Source organism: Pseudophryne corroboree, chromosome 3 (assembly GCF_028390025.1).
Source record: "Pseudophryne corroboree isolate aPseCor3 chromosome 3, aPseCor3.hap2, whole genome shotgun sequence".
In the NCBI taxonomy this organism is placed as follows: Eukaryota; Metazoa; Chordata; class Amphibia; order Anura; family Myobatrachidae; genus Pseudophryne; species Pseudophryne corroboree.
The window spans coordinates 81283793-81297334 of NC_086446.1; the positions used below are offsets into that span (position 1 = coordinate 81283793).

Below are 13542 nucleotides of genomic sequence, written 5' to 3' on the forward strand. Positions count from 1 at the left end.
TATAAACCCAGGTACCACTAAAAAGGGTATTATGTTTGGGGAGAAAAAACTACCCGTAGTTTTTCCCCCATCAGAAGAATTAAATGAAGTGTGTGAAGAAGCGTGGGCTTTCCCTGATAAAAGATTGGTAATCTCTAAGAAGTTACTAATGGCGTTCCCTTTCCCGCCAGAGGATAGGTCACGTTGGGAGACACCCCCTAGGGTGGATAAAGCGCTCACACGTTTGTCTAAAAAGGTGGCACTACCGTCTCCGGATACGGCCGCCCTCAAGGAACCTGCTGATAGAAAGCAGGAGGCGATCCTGAAGTCTGTATATACACACTCAGGCATTATACTTAGACCAGCTATTGCGTCAGTATGGATGTGCAGTGCTGCCGCTGCGTGGTCAGATTCCCTGTCAGAAAACATTGACACCCTAGACAGGGACACTATTCTGCTAACCATAGAGCATATAAAAGACTCAGTCTTATACATGAGAGATGCACAGAGGGAGATCTGCCGGCTGGCATCTAAAATAAGTGCATTGTCCATTTCTGCTAGGAGAGGCTTATGGACTCGCCAGTGGACAGGGGATGCAGATTCAAAAAGGCACATGGAAGTTTTGCCTTATAAGGGTGAGGAGTTATTTGGGGATGGTCTCTCGGACCTAGTTTCCACAGCAACTGCTGGGAAGTCAGCATTTTTACCCCATGTTCCCTCACAGCCTAAAAAGGCGCCGTTTTATCAGGTACAGTCCTTTCGGACTCAGAAAAACAGGCGTGGAAAAGGCGGGTCCTTTCTGTCCAGAGGCAGAGGTAGGGGAAAAAGGCTGCAACAAACAGCAGGTTCCCAGGAGCAAAAGTCCTCCCCCGCTTCTTCCAAGTCCGCCGCATGACGGTGGGGCTCCACAGGCGGAGCCAGGTACGGTGGGGGGCCGCCTCAAAAATTTCAGCGATCAGTGGGCTCGCTCACAGGTGGATCCCTGGATCCTGCAAATAGTATCTCAAGGGTACAAACTGGAATTCGAGGCGTCTCCACCCCACCGGTTCCTAAAATCTGCCTTGCCGATTACTCTTTCAGACAGGGAGGCTGTGCTAGCGGCAATTCACAAGCTGTATTCCCAGCAGGTGATAATCAAGGTGCCCCTACTTCAACAAGGACGGGGTTACTATTCCACACTGTTTGTGGTACCGAAACCGGACGGTTCGGTGAGACCCATTTTAAATTTGAAATCCTTGAACACATACATAAAAAAATTCAAGTTCAAGATGGAATCGCTCAGGGCGGTTATTGCAAGCCTGGACGAGGGGGATTACATGGTATCCCTGGACATCAAGGATGCTTACCTGCATGTCCCCATTTACTATCCTCACCAGGAGTACCTCAGATTTGTGGTACAGGATTGCCATTACCAATTCCAGACGCTGCCGTTTGAACTCTCCACGGCACCGAGGGTGTTTACCAAGGTAATGGCGGAAATGATGATACTCCTTCGAAGAAGGGGAGTTTTAATTATCCCGTACTTGGACGATCTCCTAATAAAGGCGAGGTCCAAGGAGCAGTTGTTGGTGGGAGTAGCACTATCTCAGGAGGTGCTACACCAGCACGGTTGGATTCTGAATATTCCAAAATCACAGCTGGTTCCGACGACACGTCTACTGTTCCTGGGTATGATTCTGGATACAGTCCAGAAAAAAGTGTTTCTCCCGGAGGAGAAAGCCAAGGAGCTGTCATCTCTAGTCAGAGACCTCCTGAAACCAAAACAGGTATCGGTGCATCACTGCACGCGGGTCCTGGGAAAGATGGTGGCTTCTTACGAAGCAATTCCTTTCGGCAGGTTCCATGCCAGAATCTTTCAGTGGGACCTGTTGGACCAATGGTCCGGATCGCATCTTCAGATGCATCGCCTAATAACCCTGTCTCCAAGAACCAGGGTGTCTCTGCTGTGGTGGCTGCAGAGTGCTCATCTTCTAGAGGGCCGCAGATTCGGCATACAGGACTGGGTCCTGGTGACCACGGATGCCAGCCTTCGAGGCTGGGGGGCAGTCACAAAGGGAAGAAACTTCCAAGGACTATGGTCGAGTCAGGAGACTTCCCTACACATAAATATTGTGGAACTAAGGGCCATTTACAATGCCCTAAGTCAGGCAAAATCCCTGCTTCTACACCAGCCGGTACTGATCCAGTCGGACAACATCACGGCAGTCGCCCATGTAAATCGACAGGGCGGCACAAGAAGCAGGATGGCAATGGCAGAAGCCACAAGGATTCTCCGATGGGCGGAAAATCACGTACTAGCACGGTCAGCAGTGTTCATTCCGGGAGTGGACAACTGGGAAGCAGACTTTCTCAGCAGGCACGACCTCCACCCGGGAGAGTGGGGACTTCATCCAGAAGTCTTCACGCTGATTGTAAATCGATGGGAACGGCCACAGGTGGACATGATGACGTCCCGCCTAAACAAAAAACTAGAGAGATATTGCGCCAGGTCAAGGGACCCTCAGGCGATAGCTGTGGACGCTCTAGTGACACCGTGGGTGTACCAGTCAGTTTATGTGTTACCTCCTCTGCCTCTCATACCAAGGGTACTGAGAATAATAAGAAAATGAGGAGTAAGAACAAGGCCAAGACGAGCGTGGTACCCGGAACTTCAAGAGATGATCTCAGAGGACCCATGGCCTCTGCCGCTCAGACAGGACCTGCTGCAGCAGGGGCCCTGTCTGTTCCAAGACTTACCGCGGCTGCGTTTGACGGCATGGCGGTTGAACGCCGGATCCTAAAGGAAAAGGGCATTCTGGAGGAAGTCATTCCTACGCTGATTAAAGCCAGGAAAGATGTAACTGCAAAGCATTATCACCGCATATGGCGGAAATATGTTGCTTGGTGTGAGGCCAAAAAGGCCCCAACAGAGGAATTTCAACTAGGTCGATTTCTGCATTTCCTACAAGCAGGAGTGACTATGGGCCTGAAATTAGGCTCCATTAAGGTACAGATCTCGGCTCTGTCGATTTTCTTCCAGAAAGAACTAGCTTCACTACCTGAAGTTCAGACGTTTGTGAAAGGAGTGCTGCATATTCAGCCCCCGTTTGTGCCTCCAGTGGCACCTTGGGATCTCAACGTGGTGTTGAGTTTCTTAAAATCACATTGGTTTGAGCCACTTAAAACCGTGGATCTAAAATATCTCACGTGGAAAGTGGTCATGTTATTGGCCTTGGCTTCGGCCAGGCGTGTGTCAGAATTGGCAGCTTTGTCATGTAAAAGCCCTTATCTGATTTTCCATATGGATAGGGCGGAATTGAGGACTCGTCCCCAGTTTCTCCCTAAGGTGGTATCAGCTTTTCACTTGAACCAACCTATTGTGGTGCCTGCGGCTACTAGGGACTTGGAGGATTCCAAGTTACTGGACGTAGTCAGGGCCTTGAAAATTTATGTTTCCAGGACGGCTAGAGTCAGGAAAACTGACTCGCTATTTATCCTGTATGCACCCAACAAACTGGGTGCTCCTGCTTCTAAGCAGACTATTGCTCGCTGGATTTGTAGCACAATTCCGCTGGCGCATTCTGCGGCTGGACTGCCGCATCCTAAATCAGTAAAAGCCCATTCCACAAGGAAGGTGGGCTCATCTTGGGCGGCTGCCCGAGGGGTCTCGGCTTTACAACTTTGCCGAGCTGCTACTTGGTCAGGGGCAAACACGTTTGCAAAATTCTACAAATTTGATACCCTGGCTGAGGAGGACCTTGAGTTCTCTCATTCGGTGCTGCAGAGTCATCCGCACTCTCCCACCCGTTTGGGAGCTTTGGTATAATCCCCATGGTCCTTTCGGAGTTCCCAGCATCCACTAGGACGTCAGAGAAAATAAGATTTTACTCACCGGTAAATCTATTTCTCGTAGTCCGTAGTGGATGCTGGGCGCCCATCCCAAGTGCGGATCGTCTGCAATACTTGTACATAGTTATTGTTAACTAAAGGGTTATTGTTGAGCCATCTGTTGAGAGGCTCAGTTGTTTTCATACTGTTAAACTGGGTATAGTATCACGAGTTATACGGTGTGATTGGTGTGGCTGGTAAGAGTCTTACCCGGGATTCAAAATCCTTCCTTATTATGTCAGCTCGTCCGGGCACAGTGTCCTAACTGAGGCTTGGAGGAGGGTCATAGTGGGAGGAGCCAGTGCACACCAGGTGACCTAAAAGCTTTCTTTAGTTGTGCCCAGTCTCCTGCGGAGCCGCTATTCCCCATGGTCCTTTCGGAGTTCCCAGCATCCACTACGGACTACGAGAAATAGATTTACCGGTGAGTAAAATCTTATTTTTGCTCTTAGGCTTTTTGCAGGAGCGGATCTAGACTTTTCTTTTAGGGGGTGCGGTTTAAGAATGAATTCCGACTCCTCTACTCTCTACACATTACTCGTCCCACTTCCAGTCCTGCCCCTTCCATTTTCACTCCCAACTGGGTTTATCTGTCAGCATTGTTTGCCTAATTCCGATGTGGTTGTTGTAGCGATTCCTGTTGCTATCTTTTGCAGTTCACAATTGCGATTAAGGGGGTAATTCTGAGTTGATCGCAGCAGGAACTTTGTTAGCAGTTGGGCAAAACCATGTGCACTGCAGGTGGGGGCAGATATAACATGTGCAGAGAGAGTTAGATTTGGGTGGGGTGTGTTCAATCTGCAATCTACAGTAAATTGCAGTGTAAAGATAAAGCAGCCAGTATTTACCCTGAACAGAAACAAAATAACCCACCCAAATCTAACTCTCTCTGCACATGTTATATCTGCCCCCCCCTGCAGTGCACATGGTTTTGCCCAACTGCTAACAAAGTTCCTGCTTCGATCAACTCAGAATTACCCCCTATATGCGCTCCAGGGGGTGCTGGCTGAATCTTCTGCAGTTCATCTTGGTTACTGTGGCCACTTTTCTTCTGTCCGCCTAGAGTAGGGGAGAGAACCTTTTTTTCTACCAAGGGCCATTTGGACATTTATAAAATCCTTCGGGGGGCCATACAAAAAATATCAACTTAAAAATTAGCTATATTGAGCCAAAATACATGTTACGCCACACAGTATGAGCTGAAATTCACATTACGCCACACAGTATGAGCTAAAGTTCACATTACGCCACACAGTATAAGCTGAAATTCACATTACGCCACACAGTATGAGCTGAAATTCACATTACGCCACACAGCATGAGCTGAAATTCACATTACGCCACACAGCATGAGCCGAAGTTACATTACGCCACACAGTATGAGCCGAAATTCACATTACGACTCACGGTATGAGCCAAAATTGACATTACGCCACACCATATGAGCTGAAATTCACATTACGACACATGGTATGAGCCGAAAATCACATTATGCCACACAGTATGAGTCAAATTCACATTGTGCCACATGGTAAGAGCCAAAATTCACATTGTGCCACACAGTATGAGACGAAATTCACATCCACACAGTATGAGCCGAAATTCACATTGCACCACACCGTATGAGCCAAATTCACATTACCCCACACAGCATGTGCCAAATTCACATTACCCCACAAATTGATGGTAGCTTGGCTCAGTCTGGGTGCTGCAGTGCTGTTCCTCCTAGCCGCGATCGCACCGCCTCCCCCTCAACACTCATCCAGTCCTCTGCACTCAGGAGGATGAGAGGAACAAGGCTGAAGTTAACTGCATAAGAGAGGAAGAGTGGGGAGAGATGACAGGGGAGGCTCCCATTGCCCCTCCTCCTGACCTTTGTCCTCTATGCGTCCCACCGCAGCCCCCCCCCCCCCTTGCGCGGTTGCCAGGTTACCCGCGTCCTCCGTTGCATGCCGTCTCCCTCCTCCCGCCTCTCCTGTGGTACTGTGGCTATGCGGCTGCGGTACTGTGGCTATGCGGCTGCGGTACTGTGGCCGGGCTGGGCCGGACATTCCCCTCCCCTGGCCTAGAGCATAGGGATAGGGAAAGTGTAGCGGGTTACTAGGGTCCTGAGGTTTAGGGGCACCCAGGCGGATGGCTTGCGGAGGAAGCTGGTCTGTGGGTGCCCTTTATACGTCACATCCAGGGTGCGGATGTTGCAGGTGTCCAGGGTGACGTTGAAATTCTGGGACTCAGCCAGGTTGACCATGGCCAGGAATTTGTCGGTCTTGGAGGCCAGGCGCAGGGTGTCCGGGTGGAAGACCACATCGTAGATCACCTCCCTCACCCCCTCCGGTCCCAGCTCCTCTCAGGTCAGGCTCCCCTGCTGGCCGGCCCGGCCCTCCGCATCTGTGGCGGGCGCGCAGTGCGGCTTGCGGACCACCGGGTTGCTGCAGACGTTCAGCTAGCAGGATTGGCAGCCCCCCACACTGCTTAGCACATGCCCAGGAACTGGACATCCACCCCCCTCTCCCGCTCCCATCTACCTGATCGGCGCTAGTTCTCCGTGTCCGCTATCTCCGCGTACTCGTCAAACAGCTCCTGGAAGCGGACGTCATAGAAGACAGCTGGGAAGCGCTCCAGCTCCTCCGGGGTCACAGACAGTTCCTCCAGCTGGGCCGCCACCATCCTGCGCCAGCACTGATCTCCTAGGAGACGAGTATGCACGGATTAGGATGCAGAGGCATGCCGTCAGGGTTCCGATTGACCACCGCGGGGCCACATGGTAAAGGAGACTCATGCTCTTCCAATCGGGAGGCCGCGTTGTGCCAGTTGCCATGGTGAGGGGATACTCGGGTATTTGCAGCGTGAGCTGAGGGGAGTAATGTGCTGCTGTGGTTGCAGTGCATTGCAGCAGCGGCGGGCTGACAGCGATGACTGCCCGGCCGGAGCTGCAGCATCGGTAAGTGGGTGTGGCTCTCACTTGGTACGGGAGGCGATTGCCCCCCACTAAATCCGTCACTGGCTTTTTGATGCACTGAGGAACTATTGCTAGTCACTCAAACCCATTATTATACAGTCCATTTGATTTCTTTGTACGTGATGTGTTACTATTACCCATCATTTCAGATCATATGTAAAAAATTATGTCACCATAGTGTTGTTTCTACCTCTTTAATATGAAGATAATTTGTGCTTGATTGATACTATCAGCTAGAAGAATATATTATGTATGTTAAGAATTCTTACGAGTGATATCTCGAACCTGAGAAATTAAGTAATTTATAACTGTAAAATTTGTAGGATTTCTCTGCCTTGCCGACACCTGTAATAAAGAGTTGTGTTAATAATGAAAACGAATTATCACCACTAAAGACTAATATTTAATACATTTTTAAATTGATGTTTCTCGTAATTTTTTCACACCTATTAGGGCGATTCTTTGGGGATATGGTCATTAGGTCAACACCACTTAGGTCGACCACTATTGGTCGACATGGTCATTAGGTCGACGTGTACTAGGTCGACAGTTTGAAAGGTCGACATGAGTTTTTCACTTTTTCAATTTTTTTTAAACTTTTTCATACTTTACAATCCAGGAGGACTACAATTGGGAACGGTAACCTGTCCTTGCCCGAAGCATGGCGAGCCATGCGAGGGGTCACGGTGCACTAATTTGGGTTCCCGGTCACTTTACGAAGGAAACTACATAAAAAAAAAGTAAAAAAAACTCATGTTGACCTGTCGACCTAGTGACCCTGTCGATCTAATGCATGTCGACCAATAGTGGTTGACCTAATGACTGTCGACCTAAGTTGTGTCAACCCAACGACCCATACCCATTCTTTGTGATGCACGGGACGGCTACACAAATTCAAACAACATACGTCTCCAAAATATCAAGATTTAAGTGTCTTAAGTTATAGGGTAAGGCATTGCTACTAAGCAATTAAGGGCCTGATTCAGACCTGATCGCTGCTGTGCGTTTTCGCATAGCGGGCGATTATCGAACTACTGCGCATGCACCACAATAGCATGCGCGATGGACAGCAGCAATGAATCTGGGCGAAAATTTTATTTGTACGGCGTACGCAAGATGATTGACAGGAAGAGGCCGTTTGTGGGTGTGATCTGGCCGTTTACTGGGTGTGTCCGTAAAAACGCAGGCGTTCCGAAGCGTTTTCAGGGCGGGTGTGTGACGTCAGCTCCGGACCCGATCAGCCTGATTTCTTCGCACTGGAGGAGTGAGTATTGAGCTACGCACAGACTGGGAAAATATTAGATGGTGAGTGTGATGCGAACGGTTTTGCAGCTGTACACTGACTGAGGGGAATTTTCGCACAGCGAACACATGCGACCGCACACTTACACAAGGTGAATTTTCACTCCCCCTGGCTGGCGACTATCTATTGCAGCACAGCGATCAGGTGTGAATTAGGCCCTAAGTTTTCATATAACAACAATTTCTTAACAGACCAGTTTAAAAAGAAAAAAAAGTTTTAAAGCGTGTGATGCACGGGACTTTGTTTACTTTCTGGAGAATCACCCAATATAATTATCTATAATGAGAACTTTTTCCAGCAATTTTTACTTGCATTAATCTTTTTTGGAAGATAAAAGTAAAGTTTTAACTATCTCAATTATCATTGTTAACTGACTAATAAAAGAGTCCTCCATGAAGGAATCAATCGTTGGGACTATCTCTTTTAGTCCTTTTTTTTTTTTTTTGTATAGAATACTAGTTATTCAATTCCTTGGAGCACCTCCAGCTGTACAGATACAGGTGCCATATTGATGTGATTCAATACTACAATAAGCTGGTTATCTTCATATCTTTAGATACGATTCAGTCTTGCGCGGGATAATACCATTATTTTCTGAGTACTTGTGATGCCCTGATCCTTCAACCTATGAACGATGATGACCTTTGATGTATAGCTTGTTTATAGTTGTGATCTTATAGCCTTTTTCATTGTGGAATATTAGCTCTGGCTTTGAAGGCACAAAGCTTTCTGAATTAAAGCCTGGGACAGTGCTGTTCATGCGCTTGCGTATTTTATTGGCAGTACTTATGTTTTATATTATGGAATAAATAGCTCTTTGTGCTTTGGTACCACTCGATCGGATTGGACTACATACTTTGCGACTGAGTGCACGACTTTAACAAATGTGAGAAGCATTGCTGATGTTTGGTAGGTTCCTAAAGCCACTGTGTCTTGTGACATTAATGTGTGGAAGAAGAACGTTTATTGCAGGAATGCACCTCGCCCTGGAAGACCCCCAAAATTGCACCCCAAGGAGCAGCGAAAGTTCAGGGGTTATCCCATGCATACCATTGCACATGAGTTCCAAATAGCCACTGATGTGCCAATTTCAACAAGAACACTTAGTTGGGTGGCTCATGTTCGTAAACCTCTAATCACAAAGAAGAATGCAGCCCAGCGCTTACAATAGTGTAAACAGCGCAAAAACTGGACAGTGGAACGGAGTGACGAATTACGGTTTAGACTTTTCAGATCAGATGGACGTGTTTGGGTTTGGCGATTGCCAGGATAACGTCTGATGCCAGAGTGTACAGTACCTACAGTAATGCATAGAGGTGGTGGCTTTATGCTGTGGGGCTGTTTCAGCTGGTTTGGCATGGGGTCGACTAGTTGTAATGCATGATCACATTAACGCTGAGAAGTATAGAGATGTTCTCGATAACTCTGTGCTCCCTACATTGTGGCTGTTCTACGGAAATTACAAATGTTTTTATAAGAACAACATTGCCACCTGTCATGTTTCCAGGGCAATGCTGGACTGGTATACAGAAAATTCGGTAACCTGAATGGACTGGCCAGCTCAGAATCTAGATCTTAACCCTATTGAGAACCTCTGGGACGATTTGGAGCAACGGGTGTGTTCTAAGCCGACTTGACCTTCTTCAGTGTCACAGTTGGTCACTGTACTTAAGGCAGAATGGCAAAACATACCTCCTGCTGCTGTCCAGGAACTTGTAGTCAGCTTGCCAAGAAGGATGTCTGCAGTAATCAGTGCATGTGGTGGACCTACAAAGTACTGACGTCAATTGAAACTCGTTGATCAATTTGCTGTCGGCATCCAATCACTTTTGTCAGCATAGTGTAGAAGAAGAGAAGAATATAAGGTTATAATAGTTGCTTGGAAGAATAGAAAAAACTTTTATGAGAATGTAGACACCAGCATGGGAATTTGGGGATTAATCATTCAACATTAATGCTAGCATCATCCTACTCCCTAAAACATTCACTAATATTCACTTACACTTTAACTTCACACTGGTGTGCTGCCCTGGGGTGTCTGGCCCTTGCCGGTTTGTGGGGTGTTGCGTCCCGAACTTAAGGTGTGTACACATCGAGCGATATGGCTCAGCAATGATGACTATATAGTCAAAATCGCTAAGAAAGTTAGTGCGTATCGCTCTGTGTGTACACAGCGAGCGATAGTGGGGTGCGTCCGCACCGGGTCGCTATCGCTATGAAAAAAAGACTGTTCCGGCAAGTCAATTTCGACTATGTCGCTGGAAAAGTTAAAACATCCCCCTATTTAAATGAGTTAGTCAAAATCGCCCCTAGCCAACATCGCTTGCACACTTAGTCAAAATCCCCTACTGCCAGTTCAAGGTAAATCGCTCAGTCAAAATCGCTCATAGTCAAAATCGCTCTGTGTGTACGGACCTTTATACTTAATGTTAGGAACCCCCAGAATTCAGAGACGCCTTGGAGGTGGCCTGGGGGTGTACTATACCTTTGCAAATGTATGCAACTAAGATCTCTGAAATTTCTACCACCATGTAGTTATCAAATCCTGTTGCTGATGTCATCCAGTGTGCTGGGGGATACTAGTGCTTCTTGTTCAGAATAACCCCTCCCTTCCATGCACCTATATGACATTACTAATTGGATAAGAGCAGTTACCAAACTTTTTGTTACTCCCTAAAACAGCAACCAGAGAAGATAAAGAAAATGGATACGTTTTCTAATATTCCAAAATAGTAATTTTTTATATTACTAATTGGATCTACACACTACTTATAGTTAAAAAATAAAATCTGGAATAGTTGTAACATATTGGTTCCCAGCAGATTCACCTCTACTTTACAGTCCCTTCCTTCCTCTACTTCCTTTCCTCAATTTTATATTTATTCTTACCAGGTGCAGATAGCTTTCTAATCTAAATCCACTCCTTCCATGTGTCCTTAGGTTGGTTTCCTCCTGTAATAGAGCCACAAACCCAATGTTCTGAAGAAGTCCAAATTCGGTGGCCTTCTCTATTCTCTAAGGCCCGGGACCAGATACCACCTCTTTTTACACCACAGTAAGTTCTGAGTATATGTGTATGCTACAGGAATGTAGTTGTTCTGGGCCTTGCATTAATGCAGGAGAATGTGTTATATATTGTATATATTATAGGTGGGGCGTGTTTAGTGAATGGTTGTTTATGCAATAGGGACTCACTGATCAGTCAGATAAAGACAGAGCAGATATCTATCTATCTATCTATCTATCTATCTATCTATCTATCTATCTATCTATCTATCTATCTATCTATCTATCTATCTATCATCATGGCAGCACAAGGAGTGTCCTAGCAAAGAGTTTCTCTGGATCCTAGCTTGGGCACAGCAATTTGTCTCTGCAAATCCATTCACTATTCATTCCAGAAGTAAAAAATTGGGAGGCAGATTTTTTAACTCACCACTCAATGGTCTGTTCATCTGAATGTATTTGGTCTCATGGAACATTAAGTGTTACAAAAGATAGATATCTGATGGCCTCCAGGCACAACTACAAGGTGAGTAGTTTCTGTTGGCATCCATAGTGGATGCCACGTCCATTCCATGTTTTTTTTTTATCTAGACCATCTCTTTCCTTCCCTTCTGATGTCGCCTCTGTTTCTGAAGAATGTGTTCCAGTTATCCTTGGCCCATATTGTTCAAAAAGAGCCTGGTACTCTGACACCTTAAATATGAGAGAAGGTTCAAAGTGGACACTTTCTCTGAGGGAAGATCTGCTTTCTCAGGTTCCATTTCTTAAACCGGATCTTCTTTGGCTGGGTTTAATGGCATGGCTATTAAAGTGTTTGAGAGATAAGTAGGGATAGCCCTCGTAGGGTTCGCCACCGATGGCATAAAACTGTTTAGATGGAAATCCTTTAGTGGTTTGAATAGCCCATTCAGGGAAAAGGGCAAAGCTTGGGGTCTTCAGTAACACAGAATCATCTTGCACTTCTGAACGTGATTAGAGCTGGGAAAATTTACTTGGTGTGAATGGTGACCCAAACATAAAACAGACATTTTGGGCCTGATTCTAAGTCGCTCGCAATACTGATGTTCTCGTAGTTGAACGATTCTTTCCATCTGCGCATGTGCGAAAATGTTAAAACCCCTACAATGCATTGATTTCACGGTGTGAACGCACAAAGGGCTGCTGCAAACAGGACAGGCGGTACCAGAACGGTGTCGGAAAAGTGAATGGTGGTGGCTAGTAGTGCACGCAAAAATGGGCCAATCAGTGGGCATATTACGGGTGTGTTGCAGGTGGGTCAATACAAGTGGCTGTGTTCACAGAGGAACGCAGGCATAGGAGGCCATGGTCAGACAGAGAAAGTGCACCTACCTTAGGGCTGGTGCACATTTCTCTAACGTCCTAAGTGGATGCTGGGGACTCCGTAAGGACCATGGGGATTAGCGGCTCCGCAGGAGACTGGGCACAACTAAAGAAAGCTTTAGGACTACCTGGTGTGCACTGGCTACTCCCACTAAGACCCTCCTCCAGACCTCAGTTAGATTCTTGTGCCCGGCTGAGCTGGATGCACACTAGGGGCTCTCCTGAGTACCTAGAAAGAAAGTATATTTAGGTTTTTTATTTTACAGTGAGATCTGCTGGCAACAGACTCACTGCAGCGAGGGACTAAGGGGAGAAGAAGCGAACCTACCTAACAGGTGGTAGTTTGGGCTTCTTAGGCTACTGGACACCATTAGCTCCAGAGGGATCGACCGCAGGACCCGACCTTGGTGTTCGTTCCCGGAGCCGCGCCGCCGTCCCCCTTACAGAGCCAGAAGCATGAAGAGTCCGGAAAATCGGCGGCAGAAGACTTCGGTCTTCACCAAGGTAACGCACAGCACTGCAGCTGTGCGCCATTGCTCCTCATGTACACCTCACACTCCGGTCACTGATGGGTGCAGGGCGCTGGGGGGGGGGGGCGCCCTGAGGGCAATATATGACACCTTGGCTGGCAAATCTACATCATATATAGTCCTAGAGGCTATATAGATGTAAAATTACCCCTGCCAGTATTCCAGAAAAAGCGGGAGAAAGTCCGCCGAAAAAGGGGCGGGGCTTCTCCCTCAGCACACTGGCGCCATTTTCTCTTCACAGTGCAGCTGGAAGACAGCTCCCCAGGCTCTCCCCTGTAGTTTTCAGGCTCAAAGGGTTAAGAGGGGGGGCACTAAATTTAGGCGCAATATATGTATACAAGCAGCTATTTGGGGAAAAATCACTCAGTTATAGTGTTAATCCCTGCATTATATAGCGCTCTGGTGTGTGCTGGCATACTCTCTCTCGGTCTCCCCAAAGGACTTTGTGGGGTCCTGTCCTCAGTCAGAGCATTCCCTGTGTGTGTGGTGTGTCGGTACGGCTGTGTCGACATGTTGGATGAGGAAGGTTACGTGGAGGCGGAGCAGAGGCCGATAAA

At 47.3% G+C, this 13542-nt stretch overlaps 1 protein-coding gene across 1 annotated transcript in view; it reads left to right on the forward strand.

Moving 5' to 3' along the window:
* The window catches only part of LOC135054814 (oocyte zinc finger protein XlCOF6-like), a 99698-nt gene that overhangs the window by 48568 nt on the left and 37588 nt on the right, over positions 1 to 13542 (forward strand). Inside the window, exon 2 of the mRNA XM_063958185.1 lies at positions 11049 to 11163. The gene's annotated coding sequence lies outside the window, so the exon portion shown is untranslated. The remainder of the gene's footprint in view (positions 1 to 11048; positions 11164 to 13542) is intronic.